The following is a 14,330-nucleotide window of genomic DNA, read 5'->3' as shown; positions in this document are numbered from 1 at the left end:
TGAAAGGTGTGCTTGGAGCTAAGAGACAGATCTATCTTCAGCATCTGTGGTGGTTAACCTACATTGTCATCTTGACTGGATTTAGAACCACTATGGAAACGCAGTTCTGGGTGTCTATGAGAGTGTCCTGGATAGGTTTGTGTCAGCTTGACACAAGCTAGAGTTATCCGAAAGATGGAGAAAAAGCCTCCATAGGATCTGTCTGCAGGGCATTTTCTTAGTTAGTGATTTATTGGGGCTGGTGGTGCCACCTCCAAGCTCGTGGTCCTGGGTTCTATAAGAAAGGAGGCTGAGCAAACCATGACGAGCAAGCCAGTGAGCAGCATGGGCCTCTGTATCAGTTCCTGCCTCCAGGATCCTGCCCTGCTTGGCTTCCTGTCCTGACTTCCTTCAGTGATGGACTACAGAGTGGAAGCATTAGCCAAATAAACCCTGTCCTCCCCAGGTTGCTTTAGTAATGGTATTTTATCACAGCAATAGAAACTCTAAGACAGAGGTGTTTTCAGACTGGGCTAATTGCAGTGGGAAGAACCACCTTAAATACAAGCAGCACAACCCCATGGCTGGATGAAATTCCAGACAGGATATAAAGGAGAAAGCAGGCTGAGCACCAGTCATCGCTCTCTGAGTCCTGACTGTGGACACCATCCGATCAGCTGCCTCGCAGGCACGCTTGCTGTCATGACTTCACACAATGAAAAGCTTCACTTCAAACCGTAAGCCACAACAGACCTTCCTCCCTTAAGATGTCCTTGTCAGATGTTTGCTCACACCTCGAGGAAAAGTGACAAGAGTACAGCACCTGCTTACATAGCTCTATTTTAATAACATTTTCCTTTGACCCAAGAAGACACAACAACCGTTTCCGTAAAGATGTTTCCGTCTTCTGAAAAGATTTTCTCTAAGTTCCAACAGTTACCATAGCCTCGTTGGAGTGATCATGACTGTTCTATGTAGTCCTACCTGAACATTCTAAAACAGTGACCTGGAAAGCCAGCCACAGTATCAGTACTTTAAAAGGCATTTTTATTTATTCTTTAAAAAGTTCATACATTTTGTATAATGCATCTTGAATATATTCACCCACCCCCATCTCTCTCCCCATGGTCCCTCCCCTCACCCCCAGGATTCTCCCATCGTGTCCCCTTCCTAACTTCATGTCCTTTTAAATTACTTGTTTATTTTTTTAACCCACTGAGTCTAACTAGTGCTGCCCATATATACCAGGGTGTGAGGTCACCCACTGGGTCATGAGTTACCTACCATCCAACATACCCCTCAAAGAAAAGAGATTTCCCCCAGTCCAGCACCCATCAGCTCCTCAGCCAGGGGTGGGGTCTCAGGAGCTCCTCCTCCCTCTCTGCTGGAATTTTTAACTAGCTTGATCCTGAGCAGGTTCTGTGACTTTCAGCTGCTGTGGGTTCCTGTGTGTAACAGCCACACAGCTGTCCAGTGGACAGCACTTCACATCCTCCTCCCCATCCTCTGGCTCTTCCGTTCTTTCTGTCCTTAAATGTCCCCAGAGCCTGGGGTCTGGTGCTGGAGTGGCTATAGACGTCTTATCTACCGCTGAGCAGTCACAGTCACTGTTTGTAGTACTTTGAACAGCAGTCGAGTTGGCTGGTCAGTTTTTTGTCTTTTGTTTTTTCGAGACAGGGTTTCTCCATGTAGCCCTGGCTTTCCTGGAACTCACTCTGTAGACCAGGCTGGCCTCGAACTCAGAAATCCACCTGCCTCTGCCTCCCAAGTGCTGGGATTAAAGGCGTGCGCCACCACTGCCCAGCAACCTGGTCAGTTTAATAATGAATTCTCTGTGTCCTGCAACCAAGGCGTTGTGGTGGGTTCAGCAGAAAGGTCTCAGTTATTATGGGCTGTCAAGAGGAATGATAATAGCTGGTATTGTTTTAGATGCCTCAGGACTCTCCCTGACCAGTAGTAACTAACTGGAACGGAGGTAGTAACAACCTTGACATGAAATAAAGGTGGACAGTAGCAAAGAAGAGGAGAAAGACAAACATACCAATATATGTTCAACAAACAAGGAAGACACTATGTACTTGCTACAATCCTGTGTTGTTATATCTGCTACACAGTCAATGGAGTTTCAACTAGACATTCTTAGTGGAACTAATTCAGTCCTTCACTCCCAAAGAGTTTAGTCAGTAATCATTTTATATTTATTTCTCTAGTTTGCCTTAATGTTTAGTGCTGGATTCGATAGGACCGAAGGCACCAGGCTGTGGACGTTGGCTTCCCTACCTCCACTGGTACAGCAGCCACTCAATTTACCCTTAGGAACTTGGAGCAATTTACCAGCAAAACATGATGAGCCCTTCTTTGTTTGCTGGGTTAATAGTACAAAGAGCTCAGTGTGGCCTATGGGAATTTCATCTTCTGATTCAGTGGAGCCATTGTTGTGACCTCTGGTGGAAGAATTCAAGTAAAGGACAGTGATTGGCGTCGCAGGACGAGAAACATAAGTTTGTGGGCTGGAATTAATAACGGTGGAGAAGTCCCTTCCCATTTTGCCCCCTCTGTCTGTACAGTACATTCTGGCTGTACCAGAAAGAGTACCCCATGTTTCTTGCTGACCCCCCCACCAAAAATAGCACACATCCTAAAGTCTGCATTCTAGCCTTTCAGTCTTGTCTCCAACTAGTATTACAACTGTGAACCTTCAGGGAGCTGTTTCATAGCCCAGTCTCCTCTGAAAGATGCTACTATATGTGACAAGACCAGCAAGCTATGGTCATGTTACAGTTGTGCAGCTGAGAAATGGGTTTCTCCTCAGCAGCAGTATTGTGTAGGACATCCACAACACACTCAATTATTTGTTGATGAAGAGCAAATCACCCACCTCAAATTAGGAGTTTGAGACAACAAATACTTATTACTTCATAATCTATTACTTTACAATTAGGAATCTAAGAGCAATATAGTTGCATTATTTCTGGCTAAATGAATCTCATAAGATTGCAGTCAAGATCTGGCAAAGTTTTGGTCATCTCCAGGCATGCAGGAGGTTGAAGAATCACGGCAAATCTGACTCACTGATTCTTGTCAGGCTTTGTTTTGTCACACAGTGATGAGCTAGGTGTGACAACGCCTTGCCATGTTACCTAGGTACTGCCATGGCTTTTCACAACATGGCAGCTCTTCTGTAGCTACCTTCATGGTTTTTTAGTGGCCACCGTGGAGGTGATGAAGGTTATGTATGGATGGGTTCAGCAGCACAGGCCTGTGTTCCCTAGACTGGTCCTGCAGTCCTGGCCCAGAGGCCCCTAGGCAGCCTGATAACAGTGGGGAAAATGGCAGCTTCGGTTCCCTGGAAACGCAGGCTTGTCTTCCCCGACTTCGATGTTTCTATCTGTATAACTATGTCTGTTCTTTTTTTTAAAAATTAATTAATTAATTAATTAGTTGGTTAATTTTTATTTATTCACTATACATCTCACTCACTACTCTCCTCTTGGTCACCCTCTCCCGAATTCTTCCCTGGATCTCCTCCCCTTCTCTGAGCCGGTGGGGGGCCCCCTGCGTATCCTCCCACCCTGGTACATCAAGTCTCTTCAGGGCTAGGTACATCCTCTCCCACTAAGGTCAGACAAGGAAGCCCAGCTAGAAGAACATATCTCACGAACAGGCAACAGCTTTTGGGATAGCCCCTGCACCAGTTGTTTGGGACCCATATGAAGACCAAGCTGCACATCTGGTACATATGTGCAGGGAGGTCTAGGCTGTGTCTGTTCTAATGGGTGTTTGACACAGTGTTCTTCTGACCAAGGAACTAATTTCTAAGTCATCCATATGTTAGGGAAAAACATTCTTCTTGTCTTGAGAGAGTGTCTTGTTATGTAGGCTGGCAATAAATTCACAGTCCTCCTGCCTCAGCTTTCTGAGGGCTGAGATTATAGGTGTGTACTACTGTGGATGGCTAAAACAGCTTTTTAAAAGAAAGTTAGGTGTGGTTGCATTCATGCATAAATACCTATAATTATGTAATTCTTGAACTTTGGAAGTGTAAATTCAAGGCAAGTCTGGGCTGTAAGATCCTGTCTCAATGAACAAAACCAACACACATACAAAATGCAAAACACGAGGGCAATATATCAATATCTTTGTCTAATTAGGATAATTATATAGTTAATTTTTCTGTTTTTCAAGTTACTGTGTGGGAAAGATACCAAAATAAGCTGTGAAGAAGATAAGTGAAGATAATTTATTTTTATTATTTTGTTCTTGGGTCAGGAGCTCCGAATAGCTCAGCCTGGCCTTGAACTTGCAGTGTAGCTGAGGCTGTCCTCGATCTCTCAGTCTTACTGCTTCTCCATCTTCCCTGATGGCTTATAGGCACATACCAAGTCCAGCTTGAAGACAGCTTTTTTTTTTTTTTTGAAGCTGCAGTGCTCACAGGGCTGATTCCCTGAGCACAGAAAGACTGTTGGAGTCTCTGACTATTGAACCATAGTTTCTGTGCTGTCACATTCCAACCACTCAGGCTGAGACCATTTCTCTGTACTCCCAGTGAGTCTCAAACTTCGGTGCAATATGCATCTTTATAGATGGAAAAGCCCAGTCCACTCCTCTCCCAGGACATTCTGAATGGGGAAATCTGGGTGTGACTTGGGCATCTATAGTTTTTATTACAGTAATTTAGCACAAGTGCCTCTGTGTGTGTGTTTGTGGAAGTAAGAGGCACTTTCAAGAGTTTGTTCTCTTCTTCCACTATGTTGGTCCCACAGATTCAACTCAGGTTTTCAGGCTTGGTCCCAAGTGCCTTTACCCATCTCACCACTCCCAATCTGTTTATATTTCCACAGGACTCCCATGAGACTCTGCCTTAAGAGGTCCCTTAAAGGTCACACCTTAAAGGAGCAGTAGCCTAGATTTACAGGTTGTTCCAAGGCTGGAAGACCTGATCGTGAATTCAAGTGAACATGTGGAAGAAAACAGGTGCAAGTTGTTGTTGTTGTTGACCGAATCAGATTTCAGGAACACGAGGAGAAAGACAGCCCAAAATCTTTCCCTCCACTTTGCTTAGCATTGATTCAAAAAGTAGCACGTCCCTGGGCTCAGGTTACCAGTGTGGGTCTGCTGCAGAGCAGTCGTCTATAGGCATGAGAAAGGCCCACAGCACAATGCACACTGGTATCAGATGGCTCTTCCTCAGCCATGTCACAGCTGCCTCCAGAGCCAGCAGAGACAAACAGATCTGATGCTCGTGCCAGCCTCACAGCTTCTCAGGTCTCTACTTAAGGTTAATAACCTAACCGTGGAGTTTTCACTGGGATAATATAACAATGTACTTTAGCCAGGACAGACTCGGGGATTGAACTCAGATCCCCAGGCTTGGCAGCAAGCACTTACTAGTAGGTAGCTACTAGTCATTTCTCTGGCCCTGGAATAATACTTTTTTTTTTTTTTTTTTAGCTGCTATAGAAATATGATTTGATTTGAAATACTTAGTCATTTTAGATCTCAGTTCTTGCACAAACTCAATAGCTGCCGATGCACTCAGAGGACTTACTGTCATGGTAAAAGAGTGTCCAGTGATGAGAAACTGGACTGGTGTCACAGTGACATGACTCCAAATCAGGGAGTGTCAACAGTGAGTGACGTGACCTTCCTCAAGAGGCTTTGAACTGAACTAGGACATGGCATCTTGTTTCCCTCCTGAAGCATCTCAAGTTTCCCCATCCTCTGTCAATGACAGAAAATAGAAAAAGGTTTTCTATCAAAGCCTAGGAGCCTGGCTTCTAGCCTTTTTGTCCTTTCTCTTACTTTTCTGGAAACCTCCCACCTCAGCTTCAAGGTGTATTGTTCAGGTTGATGTAGACAAATGACCTTTCTTGCATAGGTCTGAGAGTCAAACACTTGAGTTCTTTTTTCTCAAGTAGACCAGATTGTTTGAGAGGGTTTACATAATTATTAAAACTGCAAGTCATACATGCTTGCCAAAGAGGACTTGGAGGTTTAAAGGGCTAACCAAGATAGCCCCCTGCCATGCCATTGAGTTCTTCTGGCTCTGTAAGGAGCTCAGTCTGGGAATTATAAATTTTTTTGAATAATCCTTTCCCCCTTCCCCCACCCGCGCTGCATACTAGGGAATTCTCTATCCTCTAGAGGACTGTCCACAGAGCATCAAGGAGGAAGAGAATAGATAAGTTAGGGAAACAATGACACAAAACAGCACTGCACACCAAACCCCACACTGGCTGGAGAGGTGGCACTGGGAGGAAAAAGCCCTGCAAGCTGAGGATCGGAGTCCTGATCCACCACAGTCAATGAGTGCCAGATGTGACAACAGCGGTACCTGTAACCCCAGTCCTGGGCAGAGAGAGGGGACAGCTAGATCCTGGGAGGCTGACATGGTGGGCTTCAGTTCAGTTAAGGATCCTGTCTCAAAAACTAAGATAGTGTGTGCCAGCATGCACACACTCACCCCCCCACACACACACAGACACACACATACACACAGCCAATGAAAAAGCCAAGAGTGAAGCACAAAAGAAGATGGAAGGGCTCTCAAGCCACACAGTAGGATGATGTTTAGCCACACAGTAGGACGACATTTATCAAAAGGCAGAGGTTGAAGAGAGATGACAGGCCAAGCAAGGAAAAACAGAAGCAGATACACAATGCCATAGACATGGAGACCCTGAATGGCTGCAGTCCATCTCATGCAGGTAACACCTCATGGTTGTCTTTTCTGTCTTTCTGAGCTCTCCCTGACAGACTGGTCCAGGCTCACCTTCCCTCAGAGGCCTCAACACTCAATACTGTTCCATTCATGATCTGCAGGTACATTCTGGTTGTTGATAGAGCTTCAATCAGTTTTCCTCATTTGCCTGGTATGTCTTTGTCATACCTGCGTTAGTCACAAAGATCCTGGAAACTTTACTTCTTCCCTCCCCTCCTCTCCATTTCCTATTCTCCCCTCCCCTTACCTTTCCCTCCCCTTTCCCTCCCGTCTTTTTTCCTTCCCCTCCCTTTCCTTCCCATGCCTTCCCCCCTTCCTCGTTCTTTCTCAGATTCCTTTCTTCCTCTCCTTCCCTCCCCTCCCTTCCCCTCCCCTCTCCTCCCCTCCCCTCTCCTCTCTTGTCCTCTCTTTTAGGCCAGGCTGTGCCTCATGTTGTCCTGTCCCTCTTAGGGAGAGCCCTGCTTATCTCTTTGTACCGTCATGCTCTTCTGCGCTGTGCAGTTGCTTGGATCATTTCTTAGCATTTCCCCTCTTTTCTCTTGCAAGTATTATTTAGTTAATTGCACTCTCATTCTCTATTCCTTCTTCATCATTAGAGCTTTTGAACTGACTGGACACCTCCGCTTAGCAGCTCTCTTGATTCAAATGCATCTGTGACCTTTTCAACATGGCAACCAACTTGAGAAATGTCTTATTGCCCTGCATTGAAAGAGTTTATATCAAACAGCATGGTGTGCCTGAAGTGGGTTTTTTTTTCCAAGCTCACTTTTCTAAGTCTATGATTATTTTTAAAAAGCTTGAGTATATTCAAGATGATTAACATGCCCTTTTGAATAGCCAAGCACTGTCACAATCTCATATTCAGCTGCACATATAATTGCACAGGTACCAAAGGAGACAGGGCTGGGCTCATCGTGTAAGTGAGGTAGTTGAAGGGAGTGGAGGCTGGATGACATCATGGTGCATTGTGCAGATGAACGGATGTTCTTCAGTGATTCACTTCAGGGGGAAATGAATCATGACAGTCCATGTAGTGAAAACTGTCACATACAGACCAGAGCAATCAGTACTTGGTCTAGTTTGAATCAAACAGAATTTGTCACCTAAAATTAATTAATTTCACTTTTATTTCCTGGTATTTAGAACTAACTTATGAAATTTAAAAATGCTTGTTTTAGCTGGGCAGTGGTGGTGCACACCTTTGATTCCAGCACTTGGGAGGCAGAGTCGGGCAGATTTCTGAGTTCAAGGCCAGCCTGGTCTACATCGTGAGTTCCAGGACAGCCAGGGCTATACAGAGAAACCCTGTTTTGAAAAACAAAAAACAAAAAACAACAACAAAAAAATGCTTGTTTTAGTTAAGACCTATTTGAGTGCCATCGAGATAGCTCAGTGGCCCTTGTCACGGAAGTCTCATTGCCTGAGTTCTATCCCTGGGACCCATGTTAAGGTGGAAGGACAGAACCAACTTCACAAAGTTGTCCTGTGACCTTTATATCCACACTGTGATACCTGAACCTGCACATACCACACACACACACACACACACACACACACACACACACACACACACAGAGTGATCAATAAGAAAACAATAAAAAGATTTATGTGTTGTGATGGTCTGTATTGGTTCTGTCACCTGGAAGAGGGACCCTCAACTGAAAGGCTGCCTCCATCACATCAGCCCTGAGCATGTCTGAGAGGCTTTTTCTTGACTGTTGATTGATGGAGGAGGGCAGGCCATGGTGGGTAGTAATATCCCTAAGCAGGTGGGTCTGGGCTGTGTAAAGAAAGGGAGCCTAATTAGAGCTAAGACACAAGCCAGTAAACAGTCTTCCTTTAAGCTCAGGCTTTTGCTTCCCTTGATGATGTCTGTGACCTGTAAGATGAAATAGACCCTTTCCTTTCCAAATTGCTTTTGGCTCTGGTGTTTACCATAGCAATAGAAAAGCAAATTAGAATATATGAGTAAGGGGTTCCATAATTATTTTTCTGTATATATTTACACAATATTGCAATAAAAATAAAGCATCATGTTGCTGCTCCCAACCAAAATGGAGGAAGAGGGATGGGGGAGCAGCTGAGATATAGCTTAGTTGGTAAAGTACTTGCTGTGCTGGGGACCTGAATGCAAGTCCCCAGAACACACGTAATGGATATGGCAGTATGCATCTGTAATCCCAGTGTTCCTATAGTGATGGGAGATGGATTCAGGGCAACTATCAAATGACAAAGAGATCCTGTCCCAACTAAGTGGAATGTAAAGACTAGCTCAAAGCTCCTCTCTCCTTCACAGGGCCACTCACAGACAAATGGAGGGAGCATGTGCACATTCACAAAACACACACACACACACAGATGGGTGGGGAGGAGAGACTAGAGCTACCTCCCTTCCTGTGACAGCTTAAAGGGTAAGCCAAATATAGCATGGTAATTTTCAAGGTATTAACTATCAAGCAATGAGAAAGTGTTCCCTTGAGATATTTTAAATAAGCACAGACTGTTCCTTGCAGCCAGGGTAAAGTTCTCAGGCCATAGCATAGTGAGGAGAAACCAAGGTGGATCCTGCAGGTATCCTTAAGCTGTGGAGATATTTATCCTCTCTCCACATATGCATATATCATATATATATATGTATATATATATATGTATGTATATGTATATGTATGTATGTATATATTAGATTTTTTATGCAGTATATTCCTATTACAGTTTCCCTTCCCCCTATTTCTCCCAGTTCCACCTATCCAGATTCACTCTTTTTCTGTCTCTCATTAGAAAACAAATGGGCTTCTATGGAATTAATAAAATAAGATATATCAAAAGCAAACAAATTTAAATAGCACAAAGAAAAACAACAGCAAGAAAATGGGCCAACGAAAAAGCACAAGAAACACATATAGAAGCCAAGACACACATTGGCACACACAGAAATCCCACAAAACCACAAAACTAGAAACCACAATACACATGCAAAGGACTTATACTGTTTAAAAAAATGCCCTGACTTAACATTGTGAGACAAAGAACCTTCAAAGGTGCCATTGTGTTTGTTTTCTGTTGGCCATCTACTCAGTGATGACTGAGTGAGACTTCCTCACTCAGTTTGTTTGTTTCCTCAGTGAGACTTCCTTGGGAAAAACATTTGCAAGTGGTTATAAATTGGAGATAGCTTCTGGGTTAGGGATGCAGGCGTGTATCCACTTCTCCTTTCAACTCTAGGACCCCATGTGGTGCAGCCCTGTGAGGCCCTGTGCATGCTGCCTCAGTCTGTGTGAGCTCACCTGTGCACCAACCCTATTGTATCTAGAAGGCCTTGTTTCTTTGCTGTTCTCCATCCCCTCTAGTTCTTACACTCTGCTTCCTCTTCCCTGAGGAAGGGATTTGATAGAGATAACTCTTTTGGGGCTGTTCCAAGGTCTCTCAGTCTCTGCATATTTTTTGGCTGTGGGTTTTTGTATTCATCCCCTATCTCTTGCAGGAGGAAGTTTCTTTGATGTTTGCTGAGCAAGGTATGGATCTATGAGCACAGCAAAATATTGTTAGGAGTCACTTTAAGGCTATCTTCCTTTAACAGTAGTGTTCTCTTTTTCCCTTGGGCCCTTGGGCCTATCCAGTCTTAGGTTCTTGACCGTCCAATCAGCATTGGGTTTGGTGGTTCATCTCATGGAGTGGGTCTTAACTCAAATCAGATAATTGTTGGTTACTCCCCCAAGTCTTGTGCCACTATTATACTTGTGCACCTTATAGGCCGGTTGCTATTGTGAATCAGAGAGTTTGTAGCTGGGTTGGTGTTTTCCTTTATCCTTCCAGTGATACCTTCTATGTGAGTACCTTCCAGTGCCACGAACACTTGTCTGTAGAGGTGAATGCTCTAGGTAGGCCCTGGGTTGTTTGGGGATTCCCATGGGACCTCTTTGGCCAAGAGTTTGATCATATGTAACTCCTTCCTGGTACTGGAGGCTTTATTTGGTGATGAGACATAACCAGTTGGGCTCTGTCTCTCTTGTCTGGAGTTTTTATTCAGAGCATCTTCATGTATATGGTTTAGGAAGCTTTTACTGTATTAGGTCCATACTACCCCTAAAATGGCCCTGAGTTTTATCAGTCCTTCCCCATATTTTCTCTTCCCTCTCTCTCCCCATTTAATCCCCCTGTTCCAGCATATACACCCCCATCCATTCATAACCATCTAATCTATTTCCCATCCCTTCATCCCAGTCCCTAATTCTCTACCTAACCTCTGTAAGCTGTCAAGTTGGGGATACTGATGGGATGTTGAAGACACTTGATTGCCTAGAGCTGGCAGGACAGAATACTGGAGAGATGGGAGACCGCATCCCAAGTCTGAAGTTCAAAGGGAAAGTGGCAGAAGTTTCTACTCTTGTACTCCGTAAAGCCGTGTCTCAATACCTTAGGCTGGGGAGGAATCATATGGGAAGATTAGAGGAAATGCACTCACCCGGGGCTGGGAGGTGAGCCTGCTTACCACCATGCCTAACGTTTGCCAAGTTACAAAACTCCACAAATCACAGGCAAGTGAATCAGGTGCAGAGTGCTCAAGATAGTCATAACTCCTAATTGGGTGATACTTAGCTACCAAGTAAAAGCTGAGACACATTGCTACAGGGTGTGTGATTATTGTACATAGAAAACCCAATTGTCAGCAAAGTATACAAACTCAGATAGATATGGAAGCTGTCAGATGCAGTTAGGTGTGTCCTGAAGAGATGCAGTTTGGGTATGCCTTTAAAAGCTTCCATAGAAAAGAATGCTAATGAAAATCCTGCCTATTTCAAGACAAAGTGCTTGAGGAGGTCTTGTGGTCTTTGCTCCATGACCTAAGGCAAAGTCAGCTGGATGGCCTTGAGGTGGTTAGGGCTAGGGTCAGGGTTAGATGGGGCTAGGGTTTAGGATTAAAGTTAGGGTTAGGGTTAGACCCTACTAGCTTGGAGCCCATCCACCATGACAGGGCTCAGCCAGCTAAGGGTGTATGGGAGGAGCTAGAGGCTTCTTTTATGGAAATTGGATCATTGAGAGTTCTCTGTCTGTCTGTCTGTCTGTCTGAATCTAGGGGATAAGAGAGGAATTTTCTCTTTTGGCTTGAAGGAACAGTAGAGAAGCAGCTGTCAGGACACAGTAAAACAGTATTCTAGGAACGAGCTGAGAAGCTCTCAAAGGTTTGGAGAAGCACAAGAGAAAGGTAGACCAACACAGGAGAATGAGACCAATAGAACAAGATTTCTAAAGAGCTAGAAGTTTCATTGTAGAATCAGTCTCATAAGTAGATATTTTGTATACAGTTAAGAAAATAAAGTTACCTCTCTGAACTAGTAGGTTTTCATCTCAGTTTACACCTCCCATGTCTTTATTGGTATAAATATTAGTTAAATTTAAAAGTTTAAATATTATAACACTTCTAAAAAGGCAACATTACATTTAAGTAACATAATTATGGTTCAGAACCAATGCAATTTAAAAGAATACAAAAATGTCCAGCCACAAAAAACGATAAAAATCCCAATAGTGTTTGATATAAAAAAAAAAAAAACCAAATGACCAGAGTCAGGGAATAGCTCAGAGGTAGAGAACATGTTTAGCATGTCTGAGCACCAAAACAAACAAACAAACAAACAAACAAATAAAAACAAGCAAGAAAATGAGCAGACAAATATTATCAGGTAATAATGCAGGAAAATGTGAGCTGGGATTAGAAAAAAATTAATAGAAACTCATTCAGAACTAACAATAACGTAGGAATTTGCAGATACTATTAAAATACTTATTGTAACTGTATTCCAGGGCTGGAGAGATGGCTCAGTGGTTAAGAGCACCATCTGCTCTTCCAGAGGTCTTGAGTTCAATTTCCAGATCTGATGCCCTCTTCTGGTGTGTCTGAAGACAGCGACAGTGTACTCACATAAAATAAATGAATCTTAAAAAAACAAAAAACAAAACTGTGTTCCATATATTCAAACAACTAAAGGAAAAATTAAATGTGTTGGTTAGAGACAAGGGACACACATAAAGAATGTAAGTAGATTTGAGGAATGAAATCTGAGATTTCATTTGAGATTTCACTTGAACAAGCCAGATGTGGTTGTTGTCTTGTTTTTGGTTTCTATTTCTGTGAAAAATGACCATGACAACACTTACAAAGGAAAACACTTTTCTTTTACTTTTTTGTGTGTATGTAAATTTCATATCATGCACCCCAATTCCACTCATCACTCCTTCCACTCACCTGTTCTCTACCCTTGCAACCTTCCCCCCAACAGAGAAGAAAAAAGTCTTGTGGAAGTAGTGTGGGTTTTTTTCCCCCCACACTTCTTTACTTGCAAAGATTCATTTCAATGAGTCGTTGGCCTGGTACAAGGCCTCTGGCTTCTGCTACACTAGCAACACTGGAACCTCACGGGGACTCTTTTCAGATATCCTGTTGTTGCCCTGTGTCGGGGAGAGCCTGTAGTTTTGGATTGGGCCCTTTCATGCACTCCACTGCATGAATACAGAATCCCAGTTCGTCTATGGGGTAGATATAGGAATGGGCCAACTCAAAGCCCTGGAACTGGGCCTCGGAGGTACCTGAGCTGGTCAGCCCTTGGGCTCTGCTGCACCCATATTGCCAGGTTGAGCTCTCCTGTCCTGTCCTGGCTGACCCATCCAATGCCAAAGCCAGCAAGGGGCGGAGCCAGCTTTCCCACTTTCATACCCCTGGAGCTGGCTCATCCATGCCCACGACATCAGGGCCAGCTCGACTGTGTTGCCCAGGTGAGATGCATGGCCACTCTCCTGAATGCTGCAGAAGGTGAGGGGAAGGTCAGCTCTCTTGTTTTCATGACACCAGTGGGGTCAGCTCTTCTGACCTCTGCAGTTGGCAAGGGCAAAGGGAAGAGAGGTGATTTCTCCCTTGCCGATGCCATGGCACAGCAGACAAGAGGTAGGGCTGGCTCTCCTATGTTCACGTCCTTGGGGGTGGCTCACCCACAACCCCCACATCCAGAACCAGCTCTGCTATGGTGCCCAGGCGCCGTGCAGGGCCCACTTTGAGTACTGTAGTAGGTTGGTGGCATGGCCAGCTCTCCTGGTCTGATGACCTTGGTGCCAGCTCTCCTGCCTGTCGTACAAAAGGTGAGAGAAAATTCTCCCTCGATCTTGTCACCACACAGCAGACAAGTGATGTGTCAGCTCTCCCATGTTCATGACCTCAGGGCATGTTCACCTGTGCCACCAGGGTCAGCTCTACTGTGCTGACTAGGCGAGGTTCGAGGCTGCTCTCCCAAGTGCTAGTGTTGTAGCTGGTGAGGGCCAGGACTGACTTCCTACTCTTATAACCTCAGGCCAGGTCTCCCACCTGCCTTAGGTATTGGGGGGTGGAAAGAGGGAAGAGTGAGGAGGGAGAAGATCTCTCTCTCTCTCTCTCTCTCTGTCTCCTTCTTCTTCTTCTTCTTCTTCTTCTTCTTCTTCTTCTTCTTCTTCTTCTTCTTCTTCTTCTTCTTCTTCTTCTTCTTCTTTCTCCTCCTCCTCCTCCTCCTCCTCCTCCTCCTCCTCCTCCTCCTCCTCCTCCTCCTCCTCCTCCTCCTTCCTCCTCCTCCTTCTTCCTTCTTCCTTTCTCTCTCTCTCTCTCTCT

This window comes from Arvicanthis niloticus, chromosome 4, assembly GCF_011762505.2.
Source record: "Arvicanthis niloticus isolate mArvNil1 chromosome 4, mArvNil1.pat.X, whole genome shotgun sequence".
NCBI lineage: Eukaryota > Metazoa > Chordata > Mammalia > Rodentia > Muridae > Arvicanthis > Arvicanthis niloticus.
This window is presented reverse-complemented; position numbering follows the sequence as displayed.